This window comes from Lynx canadensis, chromosome A1, assembly GCF_007474595.2.
Source record: "Lynx canadensis isolate LIC74 chromosome A1, mLynCan4.pri.v2, whole genome shotgun sequence".
Classification (NCBI taxonomy): domain Eukaryota; kingdom Metazoa; phylum Chordata; class Mammalia; order Carnivora; family Felidae; genus Lynx; species Lynx canadensis.
The window spans coordinates 89,620,165-89,643,665 of record NC_044303.2 but is presented as its reverse complement, the minus strand read 5'-3'; the positions used below and the strand labels follow the sequence as shown (position 1 = coordinate 89,643,665).

Sequence of the window (23,501 nt, the reverse complement as noted above, 5' to 3'; positions counted from 1 at the left end):
GTCCACAGGGAATAATAGGTGTGAGGCTTCCTGGGGCAAAAATATTTTTACCAGGATAATGGACCTTGAGAAGTCAGACATTGGTAGTAGGTTATTTCCACAATATTATAGAAGTCTCCTGGGTAATGTCTAGCCATAATTTGAGTCATCTTAAATTCACTTATAATGGGTGAGGGAATGAAAAAACAAAAACAAAAACAATGGAGCTTACCAGGGAGTCAGGAAGAATCAAGCAGCTGTCCTGTGTTTCCTAAAGCCATGAGTGTTCAACTTACAGCCATTGTTTACTCAACTTATTTTCTGTGACTGAAAAGCAGAGTGTTGCTATGTTACTCTGACATCAGAATGGCAAAAATCTTACAGTGTGAGGACTTTTTTGTAGCAGCAGAGTGGATTTTATTCACATGTGCCATTGTCTTTGTAGATTTTTTGCTGGCTGTCTTTGCATGAAAATCAGCTGGGGCATTTTCCTGATACTCTGGTTATTTCTTTTAATATGAGCCTCAATTTTGATGACAGCAATTTCAGAAAGTAAGAGAGTAATTACAAGTAATGACATTATACTAGGGCATATCAAATTTCCAGGAATTTCTCATAATTTCTAGAACACTTATATACCTGTACAAATACAACATAAAATACAGGATCTTTGTTTTCTAGGAAAATCTCTTAAATGATAAAGGAACTTTCACAACCGTTATCAAAAGTAGATCAAATGTTAAAAAACACAAAAACTAAATTTGTGCTTTTAACAAACAGAAAACCAAATTCCAATTTTTCACCACCTTACTTTTGTAATAAAATTTGTTCATTACAATGTGAGTCAAGCCTCACCATGCATGCATAGTGTAAAGTCTAGCTTGTCTGATATAAGTATAGCTACTCCAGCTTTCTTTTGACTTCCAATAGCATGATAGATAGTTCTCCATACCCTCACTTTCAATATGAAGGTATCCTCAGGTCTAAAGTGAGTCTCTGGTAGACAGAAAATAGATGGGTCTTGTTTTTTTAATCCATTATGATACCCTATGTCTTTTGATTGGAGCATTTAGTCCATTTACATTCATTGTTAGTATTGAAAGATATGGGTTTAGAGTCATTGTGTTATCTGTAGGTTTCATGCTTGCAGTGATGTCTCTGGTCCTTTGTGGTCCTTGGAACATTTCACTCACAGAGTCCCCCTTAGAATCCCTTGTAGGGCTGGTTTAGTGGTGATGAATTGCTTTAGTTTTTGTTTGTTTGGGAACACCTTTATCTCTCCTTTTATTCTGAGTGACAAACTTCCTGGATAAAAGATTCTTGGCTGCATATTTTTCCTGTTCATCACATTGAAGATTTCCTGCCATTCCTTTATGGCCTGCCAACTACCCTTATGTGTCTACCTTTGTACGTTAAGCCCCTTTTATCCCTAGCTGGTTTCAGAATTCTCTCTTTATCCTTGTATTTTGCCAATTTCACTATGATATGTCGTGCAGAAGATCGATTCAAGTTACGTCTGAAGGGAGTTCTCTGTGCTTCTTGGATTTCAATGTCTATTTCCTTCCCCAGATTGGGGAAATTCTCAGCTATGGTTTGTTTAAGTACACTTTCTGCTCCTTTCTCTCTCTTCTTTTTCTTCTGGAACTCTTACAATACAGATATTGTTCCATTTGGTTGAATCACTTAGTTCTCTAATTCTCCCCTTTTGATCCAGAATTTTTTTAATTTCCCTTTTTCTCAGCTTCCTCTTTTTCCATAATTTTGTCTTCTAATTCACCTATTCTCCCCTCTGCCTCTTCATTCTGTGTTGTGACCTCCTCCATTTTATTTTGCACCTCATTTTTAATATTTTAAAATCCTTCATTACTATTTTTTAGCTGCTTGATATCTACAGCAATAGATTCTCTGCTGTCTTCTATGCTTTTTTCAAGCCCAGCAGTTAATCTTATGACAATTATTCTAAATATTTATTCATTTATATTTCTTATATCTGTTTTGACCAATTCTTTAGCTGTCACTTCTTCCTAGAATTTTTTTTGAGGAGAATTATTCCATTTCATCATTTTGGCTAGTTTCTGTCCCTTATGTGTTTTAAATCTTGTTATGTGCTCTGCACCTGCAAGCAAAGCTATATTAAAGGAGGGTCATACACTGTCCCAGCCTAGGCCTTAAGGGGGTGTTTTTTGAGAGTGTTACTTGCTCTCTGTTTTTGTGACTTTGGTTATTTTATTTCCCTACCCATAGTGATGTTTTCCATCTGGTGTGCTTTGATTTGTTCTTTGAAGTAACCCTGGAAAGGAAAACAGACAAACAAACAGAAAACAAAAATATGAAAACACAAAAACAAATTAAAAAATAAAAGAAAAAAACAAAACAAAAGCAAAAAGCCAGAAACACTAGCTATAAGCAAAGAACTGGTGGAGGCTGTGTTGATGAAACAGCACATACAAACAGAGAAATGACAGGGGCAGGGAAAAAGAAAAAATAAACATTGACCAGGCAGAGAGACTAAACTACTTAATCCAGAGAAAGAGAGAGATATAAAGGAAAATAAAGAAGGAGGGAGAGAAAAAGAAAAGAAGATAAAGTTGCCCAAAGTATTTGGCTTACTTATTCCAGAGAGAGAGAGAGAGAGAGAGAGAAAGGAAAGAAGGAGGTGTAGAACATGTATCAAGAGAATTGATTAAATATGTCTGCTTAAACAAACCAACAACAAGAGTAACCAGAGTAGAAGAGTGAAGTGATAAGGAGAAAAAGAAGGAAGAATATATCCATATAACAAGAATTGTCTGAGAATTAATTCAGGCAGTGCAGCAGCTATGGTCTGGAGGAAGGGGCTTTCTGGTTCCTCAGCGTCTATTTTGCTCCAGTAGATATGCAGTTAGGCTCAGAGAGGCATGATTTGGTGTAGGCAGTCCTCCTCACTGTGGACCCCAAGGTCCAATCCCTGAGGCCCCACGTTGGTATTGGTGGGGAGAAAAATGGCAACCCTCCCAGTCTATCCTCCACGGATCTGGTGTCCTAAATTATTCCGTTTGAGCCATCCTCACCAGCCACAGGTGCAGATGAGGTGGTCTGTCTCACTCTTCGGACTCCCATGCCCAGCACTTGGCTGGCATTCAAACTCCCACTCCCTACATCCCCGTCCTGGAAAAGCACAGTTCCGCACAGCCTGATATGTGATCCCCGGACAGGCTTTGTCCTGTCCCACAGCACTCCAGGGAGGGGATTTCTATCTCCTACTGCAGACTGAGCCCCTGACCTAGCCACCGAGCCTGGGACTGGCTCCCCTCCTCCCCAGGTGCGTGAACAGAGCAGCCAGTGCCAGTCCGGAAAAAGCCCCGCAGTTAGAGATTAGTTCTTTCTCCATCCCAGTCTGAGGTTTTTCTCTTGTGCAGGTATAGCCCTATGCTTCCCCAGCCATCTCTCTCTTCCCCTTCTCTCTGCAGAAGGGGATCTCTCTTTCTTTTTGTTTAATCTCTCCCAGTTCACAATCACGCATCTATGGCCTGTCAAGTTGTCCTGGAGTGTCCCTGGTAGCGATTCAGTCTCTTTTCCTCCCAGACTCTTGGGGTTCAAAGTCTTTTGGCTTCAACACTTCTTTGTTTAAGAGATGTGGGAAGGTCATATCCCCCTACCTCTCTGCCATGTTGGCCCCTCCTCCAGCATTCTCTCTTTATCTTTGTATTTTGCAAGTTTTACCATGTCATGGTGTTTACTTTTGTTGAATTTGAGAGTTCTCTGTGCCTCTTGGACTTGGATGCTTGTTTTCTTCCCCAGATTAGGAGAGTTCTCAGCTATAATTTGTTCAAATAAACTTTCTGCCCTCTTTCTAGCTGTTCTTCTTCGAGGACTCATATGATATGGATATTGTTTCATTTTACGAAATCACTAATTTCCCTAAGTCTCCCCTCATGATCTATTAATTTCTTTTCCTGTTTTTTTTTCAGCTCATTATTTTTAATAATTCTGTCTTCTACCTATTCTTTCCTCCGCTTCTTAAATCCTCAATGTAACTGTATGGAGTCAGTTTTGCATCTCAGTTAAAGCCTTTTTTTATTTCAGGCTGCCTAGTTCTTAGGTCTTTGATCTCTGCAATAAGGTTTTCTCTGGTGTGTTCTATGCTTTTTTTTCAACCCAGCTAGTAGTCTTATGACTGTTTTTCTAAATTCTTATTCAGATATATTGTGTATGTCTGTTTTGAGCAAGTCTCTGGCTGTGATTTCTTCTTGACTTTTCTTTTTTTTTTTAAAGAGGGATTCCTTTGTCTTTCATTTTGGTTAAGTTTCTGTCTTTTATGTGTTTTAATGCCTTGTTATCTTTCCTGTACCTGAGTGTAATGCTATATTAAAAAGGGGTCATAAACTGTCCAGGGTTTGGCACTTCAGAAAATGTCCAGGGCTTGGCTGCTCCTTCCCGCCATCTATCCTCTTCAGAGCTCCTCCTTCTTCACAGTGGGGAGTTTTTGGACCTTTAACTATGTTTGCTTTGATTTGTTTGTTAAAATAAGCCTAGAAATAAAGAAAAAAATAGAAAAAAAAGCCTGATCCAAAAAAAGAAAAAAAGAGAGAGAATAGGAAAAGCAACAACAAAAATATCAAAGAGACAGTCAACAAACAAACAAACAAACTATAAACCTGTTTCCAAAGAAAAGAAAGGAAAAAAAGGAAGGAAAAAGAACACTGATCTCAAAAAAAACAATAGAAAACTAAATGAGAGGGGGAGGGAAGATGGCGGCGTAGGAGGACGCTGGGCTCACCGCGCGTCCTGCTGATCACTTAGATTCCACCTACACCTGCCTAAATAACCCAGAAAACAGCCAGAGGATTAGCAGAACGGAGTCGCCAGACCCAAGCACAGACGAGAGGCCCACGGAAGAGGGTAGGAAGGGCGGCGAGGCGGTGCGCGCTCCACGGACTGGCGGGAGGGAGCCGGGGCGGAGGGGCGGCTCGCCGGCCAAGCAGAGTCCCTGAGTCTAGCTTGCAAAAGCTGAGGGGCCTGACAGACTGTGTTCCGACAGCAAGCGCGACTTAACGTCTGGGAGGTCATAAGTTAACAGCTCTGCTCAGAAAGCGGGAAGGCTGGAGGACAAAGGGAGGGAGAGCTGCGGAGCCCCCGGACGACAGAGCTCAGTTTGGTGGGGAACAAAGGCTCCTGCCAGCGCCATCTCCCCCGCCCATCCCCCAGCCAAAATCCCAAAGGGAACCGGTTCCGGCCAGGGAAATTGCTCACTCAGCTCGAACACCCAACTCTGTGCTTCTGCGGAGCCAAACCTCCGGCAGCAGATCTGACTCCCTCCGGCTGCCACAGGGCCCCTCCTGAAGTGGATCACCTAAGGAGAAGCGAGCTAAGCCTGCCCCCCTGCCGCCGTGCACCTTGCCTACCCACCCCAGCTAATACACCAGATCCCCAGCATCACAAGCCTGGCAGTGTGCAAGTAGCCCAGACGGGCCACACCACCCCACAGTGAATCCCGCCCCTAGGAGAGGGGAAGAGAAGGCACACACCAGTCTGACTGTGGCCCCAGCGGTGGGCTGGGGGCAGACATCAGGTCGGACTGCGGCCCCGCCCACCAACTCCAGTTATACACCACAGCACAGGGGAAGTGCTCTGCAGGCCCTCACCACACCAGGGACTATCCAAAATGACCAAACGGAAGAATTCCCCTCAGAAGAATCTCCAGGAAATAACAACAGCTAATGAGCTGATCAAAAAGGATTTAAATAATATAACAGAAAGTGAATTTAGAATAATAGTCATAAAATTAATCGCTGGGCTGGAAAACAGTATACAGGACAGCAGAGAATCTCTTGCTACAGAGATCAAGGGACTAAGGAACAGTCACGAGGAGCTGAAAAACGCTTTAAAGGAAATGCAAAACAAAATGCAAACCACCACAGCTCGGATGGAAGAGGCAGAGGAGAGAATAGGTGAACTAGAAGATAAAGTTATGGAAAAAGAGGAAGCTGAGAAAAAGAGAGATAAAAAAATCCAGGAGTATGAGGGGAAAATTAGAGAACTAAGTGATACACTAAAAAGAAATAATATACGCATAATTGGTATTCCAGAGGAGGAAGAGAGAGGGAAAGGTGCTGAAGGGGTACTTGAAGAAATCATAGCTGAGAACTTCCCTGAACTGGGGAAGGAAAAAGGCATTGAAATCCAAGAGGCACAGAGAACTCCCTTCAGACGTAACTTGAATCGATCTTCTGCACGACATATCATAGTGAAACTGGCAAAATACAAGGATAAAGAGAAAATTCTGAAAGCAGCAAGGGGTAAACGTGCCCTCACATATAAAGGGAGACCTATAAGACTCGTGACTGATCTCTCTTTTGAAACTTGGCAGGCCAGAAAGAATTGGCACGAGATTTTCAGTGTGCTAGACAGAAAAAATATGCAGCCGAGAATCCTTTATCCAGCAAGTCTGTCATTTAGAATAGAAGGAGAGATAAAGGTCTTCCCAAACAAACAAAAACTGAAGGAATTTGTCACCACTAAACCAGCCCTACAAGAGATCCTAAGGGGGACCCTGTGAGACAAAGTACCAGAGACATCACTACAAGCATAAAACATACAGACATCACAATGACTCTAAACCCGTATCTTTCTATAATAACACTGAATGTAAATGGATTAAATGCGCCAACCAAAAGACATAGGGTATCAGAATGGATAAAAAAACAAGACCCATCTATTTGCTGTGTACAAGAGACTCATTTTAGACCTGAGGACACCTTTAGATTGAGAGTGAGGGGATGGAGAACTATTTATCATGCTACTGGAAGCCAAAAGAAAGCTGGAGTAGCCATACTTATATCAGACAAACTAGACTTTAAATTAAAGGCTGTAACAAGAGATGAAGAAGGACATTATATAATAGTTACAGGGTCTATCCATCAGGAAGAGCTAACAATTATAAATGTCTATGCGCCGAATACCGGAGCCCCCAAATATATAAAACAATTACTCATAAACAGAAGCAACCTTATTGATAAGAATGTGGTAATTGCTGGGGACTTTAACACCCCACTTACAGAAATGGATAGATCATCTAGACACACAGTCAATAAAGAAACAAGGGCCCTGAATGAGACATTGGATCAGATGGACTTGACAGATATATTTAGAACTCTGCATCCCAAAGCAACAGAATATACTTTCTTCTCGAGTGCACATGGAACATTCTCCAAGATAGATCATATACTGGGTACAAAACAGCCCTTCATAAGTTTACAAGAATTGAAATTATACCATGCATACTTTCAGACCACAATGCTATTAAGCTTGAAATCAAAAAAAAAAAAAAAATAAAAAAAAAAAAAAAAAAAAAAAAAAGCTTGAAATCAACCACAGGAAAAAGTCTGGAAAACCTCCAAAAGCATGGAGGTTAAAGAATACCCTACTGAGGAATGAATGGGTCAACCAGGCAATTAGAGAAGAAATTAAAAAATATATGGAAACAAATGAAAATGAAAATACAAAAATCCAAACGCTTTGGGACGCAGCGAAGGCAGTCCTGAGAGGAAAATACATTGCAATCCAGGCCTATCTCAAGAAACAAGAAAAATCCCAAATACAAAATCTAACAGCACACCTAAAGGAAAATAGAAGCAGAACAACAAAGACAGCCTAAATCCAGCAGAAGAGAAATAATAAATCAGAGCACAAATAAACAATACAGAATCTAAAAAAACTGTAGAGCAGATCAACGAAACCAAGAGTTGGTTTTTTGAAAAAATAAACAAAATTGACAAACCTCTAGCCAGGCTTCTCAAAAAGAAAAGGGAGATGACCCAAATAGATAGAATCATGAATGAAAATGGAATTATTACAACCAATCCCTCTGAGATACAAGCAGTTATCAGGGAATACTATGAAAAATTATATGCCAACAAATTGGACAACCTGGAAGAAATGGACAAATTCCTAAACACCCACACTCTTCCAAAACTCAATCAGGGGGAAATAGAAAGCTTGAACAGACCCATAACCAGCGAAGAAATTGAATCAGTCATCAAAAATCTCCCAACAAATAAGATTCCAGGACCACATGGCTTCCCAGGGGAGTTCTACCAGATGTTTAAAGCAGAGATAATACCTATCCTTCTCAAGCTATTCCAAGAAATAGAAAGGGAAGGAAAACTTCCAGACCCATTCTATGAAGGCAGTATTACTTTGATTCCTAAACCAGACAGAGACCCAGTAAAAAAAGAGAACTACAGGCCAATATCCCTGATGAATATGGATGCAAAAATTCTCAATAAGATACTAGCAAATCGAATTCAACAGCATATACAAAGAATTATTCACCATGATCAAGTGGGATTCATTCCTGGGATGCAGGGCTGGTTCAACATTCGCAAATCAATCAGTGTGATACATCACATTAATAAAAGAAAAGATAACAACCATATGATCCTGTCAATCGATGCAGAAAAGGCCTTTGACAAAATTCAGCAAAGTTTCTTAATAAAAACCCTCCAGAAAGTCGGGATAGAAGGAGCATACTTAAAGATCATAAAAGCCATTCATTAAAAGCCCACAACTAACATCATCCTCAACGGGGAAAAACTGAGAGCTTTTTCCCTGAGATCAGGAACACGACAGGGATGCCCACTCTCACCGCTGTTGTCTAACATAGTGCTGGAAGTTCTAGCATCAGCAATCAGACAACAAAAGGAAATCAAAAGCATCAAAATTGGCAAAGATGAAGTCAAGCTTTCGCTTTTTGCAGATGACATGATATTATACATGGAAAATCCGATAGACTCCACCAAAAGTCTGCTAGAACTGATACATGAATTCAGCAAAGTTGCAGGATACAAAATCAATGTACAGGGGCGCCTGGGTGGCGCAGTCGGTTAAGCGTCCGACTTCAGCCAGGTCACGATCTCGCAGTCCGTGAGTTCGAGCCCCGCGTTGGGCTCTGGGCTGATGGCTTAGAGCCTGGAGCCTGTTTCCTATTCTGTGTCTCCCTCTCTCTCTGCCCCTCCCCCGTTCATGCTCTGTCTCTCTCTGTCCCAAAAATAAATAAACTTTGAAAAAAAAAATTAAAAAAAAAATCAATGTACAGAAATCAGTTGCATTCTTATACACTAACAATGAAGCAACAGAAAGACAAATAAAGAAACTGATCCCATTCACAATTGCACCAAGAAGCATAAAATACCTAGGAATAAATTCAACCAAAGATGTACAAGATCTGTATGTTGAAAACTATAGAAAGCTTATGAAGGAAATTGAAGAAGATATAAAGAAATGGAAAGACATTCCCTGCTCATGGATTGGAAGAATAAATATTGTCAAAATGTCAATACTACCCAAAGCTATCTACACATTCAATGCAATCCCAATCAAAATTGCACCAGCATTCTTCTCAAAGCTAGAACAAGCAATCCTAAAATTCATATGGAACCACAAAAGGCCCTGAATAGCCAAAGTAATTTTGAAGAAGACCAAAGCAGGAGGCATCACAACCCCAGATTTTAGCCTCTACTACAAAGCTGTAATCATCAAGACAGCATGATATTGGCACAAAAACAGACACATACACCAATGGAATAGAATAGAAACCCCAGAAATAGACCCACAAACATATGGCCAACTAATCTTTGACAAAGCAGGAAAGAATATCCAATGGAAAAAAGACAGTCTCTTTAACAAATGGTGCTGGGAGAACTGGACAGCAACATGCAGAAGATTGAAACTAGACCACTTACTCCCATCATTCACAAAAATAAACTCAAAATGAATAAAGGACCTGAATGTGAGACAGGAAACCATCAAAACCTAGAGGAGAAAGCAGGAAAAGACCTCTCTGACCTCAGCCGTAGCAATCTCTTACTGGACACATCCCCAAAGGCAAGGGAATTAAAAGCAAAAGTGAATTACTGGGACCTTATGAAGATAAAAAGCTTCTGCACAGCAAAGGAAACAATCAACAAAACTAAAAGGCAACCAATGGAATGGGAAAAGATATTTGCAAATGACATATCGGACAAAGGGCTAGTATCTAAAATCTATAAAGAGCTCACCAAACTCCACACCCCAAAAACAAATAACCCAGTGGAGAAATGGGCAGAAAACATGAATAGACACTTCTCTAAAGAAGACATCCGGATGGCCAACGGGCACATGAAAAGATGCTCAACGTCGCTCCTCATCAGGGAAATACAAATCAAAACCACACTCAGATATCACCTCACGCCAGTCAGAGTGGCCAAAATGAACAAATCGGGAGACTATAGATGCTGGAGAGGATGTGGAGAAATGGGAACCCTCTTGCACTGTTGGTGGGAATGCAAATTGGTGCAGCCACTCTGCAAAACAGTGTGGAGGTTCCTCAAAAAATTAGAAACAGACCTACCCTATGACCCAGCAATAGCACTGCTAGGAATTTACCCAAGGGATACAGGAGTACTGATGCACAGGGGCAATTGTACCCCAATGTTTATAGCAGCACTCTCAACAATAGCCAAATTATGGAAAGAGCCTAAATGTCCATCAACTGATGAATGGATTAAAAAATTGTGGTTTATACACACAATGGAGTACTATGTGGCAATGAGAAAGAATGAAATATGGCCCCTTGTAGCCACATGGATGGAACTGGAGAGTGTGATGCTAAGTGAAACATGCCATACAGAGAAAGACAGATACCATATGGTTTCACTCTTATGTGGATCCTGAGAAACTTAACAGAAACCCATGGGGTAGGGGAAGGAAAAAAAAAAGAGGTTAGAGTGGAAGAGAGCCAAAGCATAAGAGACTCTAAAAACTGAAAACAAACTGAGGGTTGATGAGGGGTGGGAGGGAGGGGAGGGTGGGTGATGGGTATTGAGGAGGGCACCTTTTGGGATGAGCACTGGGTGTTGTATGGAAACCAATTTGACAATAAACTTCATATATTGAAAAAAAGAAAAAGAAAACAAACCTGTAGGCATAACAATTTCAGACTTCAAGTTATATTACAAAGCTCTAGTGATCAAGACAATATGGTACTGGCACAAAAACAGACACATTGATCAATAGCACAGAATAGAAAACCCAGAGATGATCCCACAACTGTATTGTAAATAAATCTGTGACAAGCAGGAAAGAATATCCAACGGTAAAAAAAAGTGTCTTCAACAAATGGTGTTGGGAAAACAGGACAGCAACATGTAAAGGAATGAAACTGGACCATTTTCTAATACCATACACAAAAATAAATTCAAAAAGGATGAAATATCTAAATGTGAGACTTCAAATTATTAAAATCCTAGAGGAGAACACAGGCAGTAACCTCTTTGACATCAGCTGTTAGCAGCTTCTTACTAGACATGTCTCAGGATGCAAGGGAGAAACAAAAGCAAAAATAAACTATTGGGATTCCATGAAAATAAAGACTTCTGCACAATCAAGGAAACAGTCAACAAAACTAAAAGGCAACCAATGGAATGGGAGAAGATATTTGCAAATAACATAGCTGATAAAGTGTTACTATCCAAAATCTATAAAGAAGTTATTACTCAACACCCAAAAACCAAATAATCTAGTTAAAAGAAATAGGGAGAAGACAGGAATAAATACTTTCCCAAAACATACAGATGGCCAACAGATGCATGACAAGATGCTGAACATCACTCATCATCAGGGAAGTTCAAATCAAAACTACAATTAAATATCACCTTACACCAGTCAGAATGGCTAAAATTAACAACACAATAAACAAAAACGGTAGTGAGGATTTGGAGAAAGTGAAACCTTCTTATATTTTTGGTTAGAATGCAAACTTGTGCAGCCACTTTGGAAAACAGTGTGGAGGTTCCTCAAAAAGTTAAAAATAGAACTACCTTAGAACTGAGCAATAACACTACTAGGTATGCACCCAAAGACTTCAAAAATACTAATTTCAATACTAATATGAAACCCCATGTTTATAGCAGCATTATCAACAATATCCAAATTATTGAAGGAGAGCAAATGTCCATCAACTAATGAATGGATAAAGAAGATGTGGTGTAAACATACACACACACAGTAAAATATTACTCAAGCATAAGAAGTGTGATATCTTGCTATTTGCAATGTTGTGGATGGAGCTAAAAAGTATTCTGCTAAGTGAAATAAGTCAGAGAAAGACAATAACCATGTGATTTCACTCATATGTGGAATTAAAAAACAAACAAACAAAGGAACATAGGGGGAAAAGAAACGAGAGGAAAACCAAGAAAGACTCTTAATTATGGAGAACAAACTGATGGTTACCAGAGGGGAGGTGGCTGGGGAGATGTGTTAAATACACAATGGAGATTAAGAAGTGCACTCATTGTGACCAGCACTGAGTGTTGTATATCAGTGTTGACTCATTAAATTCTACACCTGAACATAATATTACAGTGTATGTTCACTAACTGGAATTTAAATACAAACTTGGAAGGAGAATAAAAGGAGCATATGAGAATAGCCATATGTTTAACTCATCGAAACTACACTGTGTATAAATCACCTTTCAAATAATGTCTTCTTTCATTAAAAACCAAATGCCTGGAGTCCAATCCCACTTTCTTCATTACCCAGCTCTGTGACTTTGAGGAAAGGATGCAATAATTTGAGCTGCATTTGAAAAAAAGTGAGAGATAAAAGGGCCACACCTCAGCTTGTTATGAGTGTCAAATATGATAGCAGTAGCCTAACCTACATTTATCTTTCAATAAAAGTTCTCTGTCATTAGATTATACAGGATAAAAGGCATCCCAACAAAGATCACTAAAGTTTACCTCCTCCTTTCTTGATGGTGACACCCAGGAAGTGATTTCATTTGTCCCTACTATGTTGACTTAGGACCGCTGCAATAGGAATGACCCAAGTGGCCTGGGAACTGAACTCTTCACATCACTTGTTCCAACAATGACCTACTTCAGAGAACCAATATGTCATCTCACAGTCCCTGGAGTGGATAGAAGTTAGGTAGGGGGCTGTTTTACCACTGACCCAGCTGGTAAGAAGACTATAAGATGCCTGAGGAGTTTTTCTTTATCACCAACACCAATTCTCTGGTTCTCTAAGCCACTATCCCCCAATTCAGTTCATGAAAAGGAGTTTTGTGTTCAAGGGGAGGTCTCGTGGGGAACACAAAGATTAAGGCACAGTGAGGTGGTATTGAGGGCTGCTGAATGGCAAGACTCACTCCAGATACCCATAGTGATGGACAACCATCAGGGTACCTCCTGGAGAAGTTTTAGAAGCCCCTCAGACAGAATCTGGATGACTGTTGGATGCTGAGATGATAAATACCCAAAATCTCTCACAATAACTGACCGGCTGGGCCCACAGGTCTTAATTTACAGACACCTCTTAGCTCTATCTTCTTCTCCCAGACCTTAACACATCTCCATCCTCTTAGCAGCCACCTCCTTTCACACTGCCAGAGAAATCACGAATGTCAGCCAGGCACATGAACACTCTTCTTCACCCTGGGACAAGGCTTATAAGACCAAAGCACTAAAACTTATTCCCCTACTTCCACCTTCCTCTGAGTTCTTCCTTCCCACAGTGAAAGATTCATTTTACAGTCTCATCTGTAAATAAGGGAACTTTAAAACAAATCCCACAGATGTAAGTATTTGATAACTCTAATCTTATCACAATTGTTTTCCCAAAGGGATCCATATAAAACCTTTGGATTTTTCTTTTGCTGTCTTAATGGAAGATCATTGAATTGGAAGAAGAGACCCATGGATCTTGAAAAGGTCATGACTTGTGGGGAAGGGGAAGTTTGTGTAAGTCCCAGTGCTGACCACCTCTGGTTGATAAGATGAAAAAAAGCGGGGGGGAATTCCTCAGTGTTCATGCTTTTTATAATGATAGATGTGATTTGGTGGCAAGATGACAAACAGACTGGATCCTGGGAGTGTAAATTCTACACTGGGAATGTGTATCAAAATCAATGGAACAAACATTTTTAAATGCAATGTGGTCACACAAGAGGGTCAAGAGCTCCTTCCCTCTGAGTATTTCATACACCTGTTATGCATGAAGCTGCACAGTCCTTCACTTTATCCCTTACTGACCCCCTTCTGTCCTACAAGAGACCTCTCCTGAGCAGTGGAGCAGCAGGGAGTGGATAGGAAATTGTATTCCACTTGGGTCCCATTCTATACCTCTGTGCCCACCACTTTCTTGGGAGAACATTCAGAGTAACAAGTATCTGAGGGACAGCATCCCCCAGGTACACCTCTTACACCCTAAAGCATCCTCCATACACCAGTGATGGGGGAAGATGTAGGAAATTCTTGATTACAGTAGCAGTGCTCTAACAATCCTTGAGTCTTGAGGTAGTCCTGTTACATAATTTGATGTAGATTTGGGTGGAAGCAAAACACATTATTCTTACAACTTCACTAATGCAATTCATCTTTGCTTTGTAGTCTCCTTCTCAATTCATCTTCACTCTCCCATATCTCCTGACCCTCACTGTGTCTTGTTCACTAGTCTCTTGGCCCATCTAATGTTGATAAAATCTTAGAAATACAAACCCTGACTTTGTTCACTTCCCTCTGTTCCCCCATAGCATCTGGAAACATTTCCCTAATCCTCTTTAAACTTCCTCACTCTTGCTTCAGTGCTCCACTACACACTAAGCTATTGACTTAGACATGTTCCCATACTTAGTTTTGTGAGAAAGCTATTAATATGATGACTGGAGATAATCAGTTGTAAAAAGCCAATGGACAAGAGTTATCTTGATTGTGTTCAAAAGCTTATTATCTGAATAAATCAAACAAATGTAAATTGCCTCATAACACATGGAGATTAATGAAAAACATAGGGTACATTTCTGTCATGATTTAAGCAAAATAGTCTAGGTAATGCAGAGAAGCCATGGTCAAATCCCCTTTGTATAGCAGTGGAGTGTCAATGTGAAACAATGGTTTTTCTACAGTGGAATGACATTCCTTCCACTTATTGAAAAGTTGACCTTGGTGGTGGGTGTAAGAGGACCCAAACCTCACTAAGAGGAGACAAGACCTGAGTCCCATTTGTTACTTTTTTTGGCAAATCAACCCATCTCTGTGACATCTTTAGGCTTAAGTTCTGTAATGTCTTGTGCAAGATAATTTTAGCATCAATGATCACTGTACTGATGAATTTCTACTGCAGAAATATTTCCTTTTTTTTAAAGAGATTTCTGTCCATTCCTTTTTATTTTTTTATTTTTTTTCAATAAAGTTTATTGTCAAATTGGTTTCCATACAACATCCAGTGCTCATCCCAAAAGGTGCCCTCCTCAATACCCATCACCCACCCTCCCCTCCCTCCCACCCCCCATCAACCCTCAGTTTGTTATGAAGGAAATTGAAGAAGATATAAAGGAATGGAAAAACATTCCGTGCTCATGGATTGGAAGAATAAATATTGTCAAAATGTCAATACTACCCAAAGCTTTCTACACATTCAATGCAATCCCAATCAAAATTGACCATTCCTTTTTAAAGTGTATTCTATTTAACTTATTTGTTTTGAGAGAGATCGAGATTGTGAGTGGAGAGGGAGCAGAGAGAGAGAGAAACCCAAGCAAGATCCATGCTCAGTACTGAGACTGACCTGGGTCTCAATTCCACGAATGGGAAGATCATGATCTGAGCTGAAATCAAGAGTCAGATGTTCAATAAAAATTTTCTAAAACTGATATTTGTGTAAATTTCAGCCACTCAGGTGCCTTGAAAGTATATTTTCAAAAATGGGAAATGGGTACACGGGAGGCCTCCGTTCATCGAGCAATAGTATTTAGCACAATTCATGGTTTTAGCTGTTATGCTTTCATCTTCATAAGTAACCAGAAATTCAAGGACTTGGTGAAAGTCTTGATCTATTCCACAGACATGCCCAGGTTCATGGCAATCTCTCTGACTGACTTTTCATCCAAATTGAAGTAGCTTTAGTAAAGGTTCAAGCACTTCTCATGCTGGAGCAAATCAAAGTCACTGAAGCATGCCATGAAGGGGATGAAGGTCAAAGCAGATGATTTCAGGGTATCCAGCCCGATCTTCTCCTTGAAGAACGCTCTCTTCATCTCAATGGAAGCATCAGACAAACTGAGCAACAGGACCACAGAGGAGTAGCACTTATGAACAGGGCGCTTATTCAGCAATGTCTCTTCCTGTCTTGGGAAATCGAAGTCATCCAGGTCAAAGTTGGAGACCAAGAAGATGCATGACTTGGGCACTCTGATGGTGCTGAGATTAGCCAGGCAGTTGTCTCCTAACTGCTGAAGCACTCTCTGCCTTTTGAAAGGACCTGAGTTTGCTATTCTTCTTCTTATATAAATTATTGGACACACCGACTCTAATAAAGTAGAACTTCTTGCCTATCTCCCTGATTTTTTAACTTAATCATTGAAGTTAAACTGAGAGGAATAAATGATGGAAGAAGTCATAGTTAGCAAATCCCACCATTTCTAAATATGTATGTGGGAGGAAATTGGGTGTTCCTGTTTCAGACATGTCCCAGAAGTTCACATTGGGATATTTTGGATGTTTTCAAGGGGTTTTCTTCATGGTGGCCCCACAACTCCAATACTATCAGAAGATACATTCTCTTTGTGACTAAGTCTTTTCATGGAAAAGATGAAATTGGACTTCCCAGTCCCTGACTTCCCAATCATAGCCACATCCATGTAGGCATTTTCTGCTTCTTTTTTTTTTAAATTTTTTTTTCCAACGTTTATTTTATTTTTGGGACAGAGAGAGACAGAGCATGAACGAGGGAGGGGCAGAGAGAGAGGGAGACACAGAATCAGAAACAGGCTCCAGGCTCTGAGCCATCAGCCCAGAGCCCGACACAGGGCTCGAACTCACAGACCGCGAGATCATGACCTGGCTGAAGTCGGACGCTTAACCGACTGCGCCACCCAGGCGCCCCACATTTTCTGCTTCTAAAAGGGATTCCTGAATTATGTCAGCCACATCTTTTACCTTGTCCTCTTGTAGAGCTACTTTAATTCTAATAAAGCTTTCCAGAGAGAGGAACCCTCTGCATTACTAATTTAATGTGGTGATATAGTCAGAGAGGAACTTATAGAAAGAGGCAAGGATGAGTGCAGAAAAAAGGTGAAGTGATGGAATCACATATTGGATTGAAGTTCCAGAAAGATGTAAGAAGAACTAGAAGCTAAGGCACTCAGACAGCTTCTAAAATCTGGAGAAAGCAAATAAATGAATTGTTTCATGGACCCTCAAGAAAGATTCAGCCCTAATGACACCATGGTTTTGGTTACTTTAAGGTTTATTTTGGACAACTTCTCTCTAGATCTATAAGTGAATAAATCTGGGCTGCTGTCTTAGCCAGTAAATTTGTGTTAATATGATACTAAGCAATGAGAAATTAATGTAGACAGTCTGCATTTTCCCAGAATGCAGATTTCCTAGAATGCCATTTCCTCAATACAATGTCCAAAACCTTCCCATTCTGTAGGAAGACTCAGTCAGGCCTGCACATTACAGAACACAGAAGAATTATAGACATACCTCACTTCCCATATACTTCAGCAAATAGGAGCAGGACTTGTCTTGTGGGAGAGGTAGGAGGCAGAGAAAAACCTGCCAGGATGTGTGTTCTATAAGGAGGATAGTCAAGCACATAGTCTTTGTGGTAATAATTGCCCCATGGCATCTTAATCTCCTTAATGGAAGAATTTGGTGAGATTTAGAACATGAGACAGGAAGTGGCAAAGGCAGTATACAAGAGCTCTAATTTTCCTTATTCAACTCTGCACAGTTTAAAATATAGATATGATTAAATCAAGGCAATTCAAGGAAATAATTATTGCGTTGTTGATGGGGCCTTTATAAATCACTATGAGTAAGGAAACTGTGATTTTAAAAATATTTATACACATAAGGTTATCTCAGGGGCTACCAGTGATCATACCAGTAGAAGCATGCTCAAAGTTTATCCCCATCCTACATGTTCTGCAAGGACAATTGTCAACAGAGGGGAAATCATGACCCTCGAACATATATAATAGGAATATGTGATAAGCATTTTATTTAACTATTTACTAAGGAAGGAAACAGGCAGATGAAATTACTAGTTGAATGGAGAATCTCAAAGAAGGGATATTTATAGTTCAAGAATATGGAAATGCATTTAAAATAGGGCAAGAGCTCTATATTCTAAAGTGAGGGTGGAAATTCACTTGAAACTCCACAGACAAATTTTATCTATATTACTGCCATGGCCTGAATGTTTGTTTCCTCTGCAAAATTCATAGATGAAGTGTATGCTCAAATTTCTGGTACTAGTTGGTGAATTTTTGACAGTTCCTAGGGCAGAGAGATCATAAATGGATTAATTCCATTCTTAAATGGTCTCTTAAGAGCCCAGAGAGCTCCTCCATTATGTGGGGTGACAGGAAGAAATGTCTACCTTGTAAGTGAGTTTTCACTAAACACTGAATCTGCAGGTGCCTTGATCTGGGTCTTCCTATCACTTAGAATTATGAGTAATAGATTTGTGGTTAGAAACCACCCAGTCTGAGGTATTTTGTTATAGCCTAAATGGACAAAAAAAATATATTTACTCTGCATTGTTACCAATTATCAAAACTTACAGAGTATCGAAATGACCAGATGAACACAAGGGAAGGGAAGCAAAAGTAATATAAAAACAGGGAGGGGGACAAAACATAAGAGACTCTTAAATATGGAGAACAAACAAAGGGTTACTGGAGGGGTTGTGGGAGGGGGGATGGGTTAAATGGGTAAGGGGCACTAAGGAATCTACTTCTGAAATCATTGTTGCACTATATGCTAACTAACTTGGATGTAAATTTTAAAAGTTAAAAAAAAGAAGATTCCAACTGGAGACTTCCAATAAACATTCTGCTTATTCTAAATTTTTATAAATTTTCTTATTTAAAAAAGAAGGAAAAGAGGCATTTTCAGAGAATGGTTCTTTCTTCTCCATAGAGAGTGGCATGAACAGCTGGATTAAATCTTAATTCTCTACCTGCCAGGGCTACCCCTCAACCTTCTAAGAACAAACCAGCATCCCAACATTGCAAGTAGACAGTCTGCTCACTCAAGAGCTTCAGAGAAGAAACAGGTTTCTGATGTCAGAGATCATGATGTTCTCACTAATGCAGCAGAAAATGCTGAGGCTAGTGAAGTGTTCCCTGGAACTCCTGGAACAGGAATATTCCTCAGACCTGTCCTCCTTGGGAAATACAGGCACTGGGTGCTCTTGAGGTCACTATGCTCAGCAAGGGGCTGGAGAGCTTCTGTCCTGACCATGTAAAAGTGGGTAAGACAGCAGGAAGAATGACAGCCTCTTACTCGAGCCCCTCCTTCAGGAAAACTTGGCTGATTGATAGTTGTTGTAGGCCCACATTTATAGGACATGAAAGTGAAACCATCATTTCTCCACAGAACAAGCAGTTCCAGGAAAGGAAACATAAGGCTGTTGTGACTTCATGTGCCTTAGGGAGTTGGGGGAGGGCAGAGAGACACCAGAAGCCCTGGGAGGCAGGTGTCTGATAACCCTTGGGAGGTCATCTAGCCCAGAGTCCCATGGGATAACTGAGGGCAAGGAGGAAGACAATGAGCAAGTTTCCAAATACCCACTGAATAAGAGAAGCATTTCTATCAGAAAGGAGAGGGACTATAACATTTGTCTTTCTGTTTCTTTCATTTTAGGAGCCATGTTGCTGGCTGCCAGATTGTCTCCATTGGGCATGGGCAACACTGGAAAGTCATGGGGTCACATCTCATGAACAACTTAAACAAGTAGAAGGTATTCTGGGGGGAAATTGGCAAGCAGCAGGAAGGGAGACACAGAGAGAGGAAGAAGCCTGGATTTTAAGATTTATATGGAAGATCAAGAGGAAAATACCAAAGTTTCTTTAGAAGAAGAACATAAGAGGATTTGCTGTTTCAGATAACATTTATTTCAATTCTATAGTATCTAAGACAGTTGGGTGCTAGACCAGCTGACCCACAGAAAGAGACACAGAGCCCTGTATAGGATTCAGGTATGTGTGGAATTCTGTTGCATGGGAGAAGTTCAGGGGATGTCAGAGGGAGCTATCTAGTAAGTGGAGCTGACAAACCTGTTCTCTATATGGACAGAGGTTACTGAATCTCTACTTACATCACTATTATAATAAACTCCAGATTAACTAATTAAACTAATTAATTTAGGCATTTAATACCTAAATCTCAAATGGAAACTGTAGAAGAAAATATAGTTCTTCCTAGATAAAGATTTCTTAAATGTGATGATGAATGAAGATACCCAGATGACATCTGTATAAAACAGACTGACCAATGTGATTCATCTGACTATATTGAAATGAAAATTTTCTCTTCATGGAAACAAATACAAAAAGAAAACTTAAAAATCTCCATAGATCTGGAGAAGATATTTGCACAAATGTAATCACTAAGGATTAATGGAAAGAAGGTATTTTAAAAATTCCAGAAATCACTAAGAAAAACTGAAAAAATTCAGCATGGAAGTGGGCAAAAGACATGAACAAATTTCTCAGAAAAAGAAATAGTTTGGTCAAAAGAGAGAGAAAGAAAGAGAGAGAGAGAAATATAGATTCACTAATAACGAGGCAAATGCACATCTGTGTACTATGAAATTACATTGTATAGTGATTAAATTGCAAATTTAAAACTCTGGACAATATCAGGTATTGGTGATAATGTACTTTGATATAATTGCTGAAAGATGGAAGCTGAAAATTTAATTCAGTGCAATCACTTTGAAGAAACAATATGGCTAAATCTTTTTAAATTGTATATTCAAGTGCCTCAGGACTCAGGTTCCACTCCTAATACTATACCAAAGACTCACTCTTCAAAATTGTACAAGAAACATATGGACATGTGCTCCTAACAACATTTTTCATAATTGTGCAAAATGAGAGTCTAAGCATTGACAGGGAATGGATAAATAAATTGAGCTACATAGAATTGAAAAGAATAAACCACAAGTATATACAGAGGAATTAATCTTTTAGGGTAATATTGAGATTAATTAAATACCAAGAATGAGGAAAATTCCCCTTAAATAAAGTTTCAAGAAAACTAAACCATTTATTGGTTAAGCATGCATATGTAAGTGATAGTGCACAAATAAAAGAAAGGAATCATAAATGTGTACTTCATGAAATTGTTCCCCAGGGCTGTGGACAGAAATGGAGTGAATAGGAACAGAAAGGGAGGTATAAGCTGTTAGAGATATTCTATTCCTTTGTATGATTATTTAGTGTATAGGTGATCATTATATTACATAAGAAAGTAAAATATTTAAAACAGAAAAATAGCTCAGTTCTTTTCAAATTCTTGCTGTGCATATTCTTTTGTGTGTAGTCAGTCATGATTCTCTCCATCCTGCCATATTTTGGGGACCTCAGAGAAATATTCTCTATCTGACAAAGAGAGAGAATCAATTCTATGATGGCAGAAAGACTGAGAAATTATTCAGGGAGGAAGTAGGGGACAAGAAAGACTAAGATTCCAGAAACAACTACAAGGCAAAGATGCAGACCCACACAGGAACTTGACAACTAGCTTGGATGCAGATGAACACACATAGACAGCAAATTACAGCCCTCTGTAGTAAGTTAAGAAATACCTGAGACTCAGGTACCCTGACAGTGATGGTTTTTTTTTGTACTGAGTGACAGAAAGCTCCCACTTGGGTGCTCCACAGAGCTTGGCTACTTCTCAGCAGTGTATGATAATCATTCTGGGGCTGGGGCCCTGTTTGGTTGGCTCTGGTCTGCGGTGTCTGCAGCACCCAGTGGGCTGGGGCCTGATGCCCCCCCGCCAGGTGCACACCTCAAAGTCTAGAGTCAGACTTGCTAACAGACAGAAAAATGCCTGTATCCTGAGATTAACACATATTTGGGTGCAGATGTACACACACTAAAACTGGCATTTATTAGAAAGTGCCTCATGCCTAAACCCTTGTTTGTTTCTTTGTTTGTTTATTTAAAGCTTTATAGGCTTAGGGTGGAATTTAAGTGCCAGTGATATCATAAAGGAGTAAAATCACAACCCACAGTTTGCAAGAGACTGGATAGAGGGAGATGAGAGTAATAAGCTATAATCGAATCTGGGAGTGAGTAGGTGGGGTGGGATTTAGGAATATTATGAAGAACAAGTAGAACTGAAAATCTACCTGCTGCCCAGCTTCAAACTGACCACGTATTAGGATAACATGCACAGACTCACAACCACGAGCACAAAAATTATGCAATTACTATACATGACTGAGGACAGAGACAGCACATAGGCACTTGGCAAATTACCTCACTGGTCATTTGCAAAGAGCTTTGCTGCTGAGACCAAGCTCTCAGCTCCTTCTCCTCTGGTCATTAGTGGCCACAGTACTCAGTGGCCTGGGGCCTGATGCTCTGAGTGCACACCTCACAGTCCACAGTCAAACCTTCTGGTCCTGTGTCCCCCTGTGATCACATGACCCTTCCTCAAGACAAGTGGGTGAGAACAGATGTGCAATGCTCACTTTGGGGCCCTTATCAAGTGGAATTGTTCCCTGGCCATAAGCACAGCTGCTGCCTCTGCAGGTGAAACACTTTCTCAGCCACATAAGAGGTCTGCAGACCTCTGCTAGGCTCCTTCTCCCACATGGAGTAGGAATCCATGGTAGAATATGGAGCACATGAGAGGCAAACAAAAATTGCAGATTGCACTTGGGGTCACAGTGCAAAACTTTTCTAAGTTTGGGTTTTTCTTTCCAGGCTAGTCCACCTCTTAGACAACTGATATGGTTTGGAACTGGGCCCAGGAAAATTCACAAGGTCCAAGCAGGCAATCAAATTGAGTCTTTTTTGGGGTGTGCCACCTCCTCTTATTCATACGTTTTCAAGAAGTGTCAATCTATCTGATATTTGTACAATCATCCTTTCAACACCTAAAGGCCTATCCAGAAAGCTGAGTGCAGGGGCGCCTGGGTGGCGCAGTCGGTTAAGCGTCCGACTTCAGCCAGGTCACGATCTCGCGGTCCGTGAGTTCGAGCCCCGCGTCGGGCTCTGGGCTGATGGCTCAGAGCCTGGAGCCTGTTTCCGATTCTGTGTCCCCCCTCTCTCTCTGCCCCTCGCCCGTTCATGCTCTGTCTCTCTCTGTCCCAAAAATAAATAAACGTTGGAAAAAAAAAAATTAAAAAAAAAAGCTGAGTGCAAGGCCTCCACCTGACACCAGACTAGGACTGGGGATCTGAGTAATCAAGGCAGGGACAGGAGTGAGAGGAAGGAGGATAGGCATATCTAGGGTTGTCTAGAGCCGTCAGTCCATGGTTGGACAAGCATTTTTCAGGCAGTGTTTATCTGCCTGAAATGCCTTCTGCAAGCTTGCTAACTATAAGCAGTTGCTGAGGTGGAATAAATAGATGTGGTCCTTTCTTACCCCACACATTTGAGTAAGTCTTCAGGTTGCCATTGGATGAAGGCTCTGAAACTTTGATTTGAGGGCATGACACATGCTGGAAAGGGCAAGTAGTCATGG

General features: G+C 40.4%; 1 pseudogene; it reads right to left on the bottom strand.

Annotated features, from left to right (window-relative positions):
* Nucleotides 1-3,000: 3,000 nt before the first annotated feature.
* Nucleotides 3,001-22,642, bottom strand: LOC115514505 (annotated as a pseudogene).
* Nucleotides 22,643-23,501: the final 859 nt, after the last annotated feature.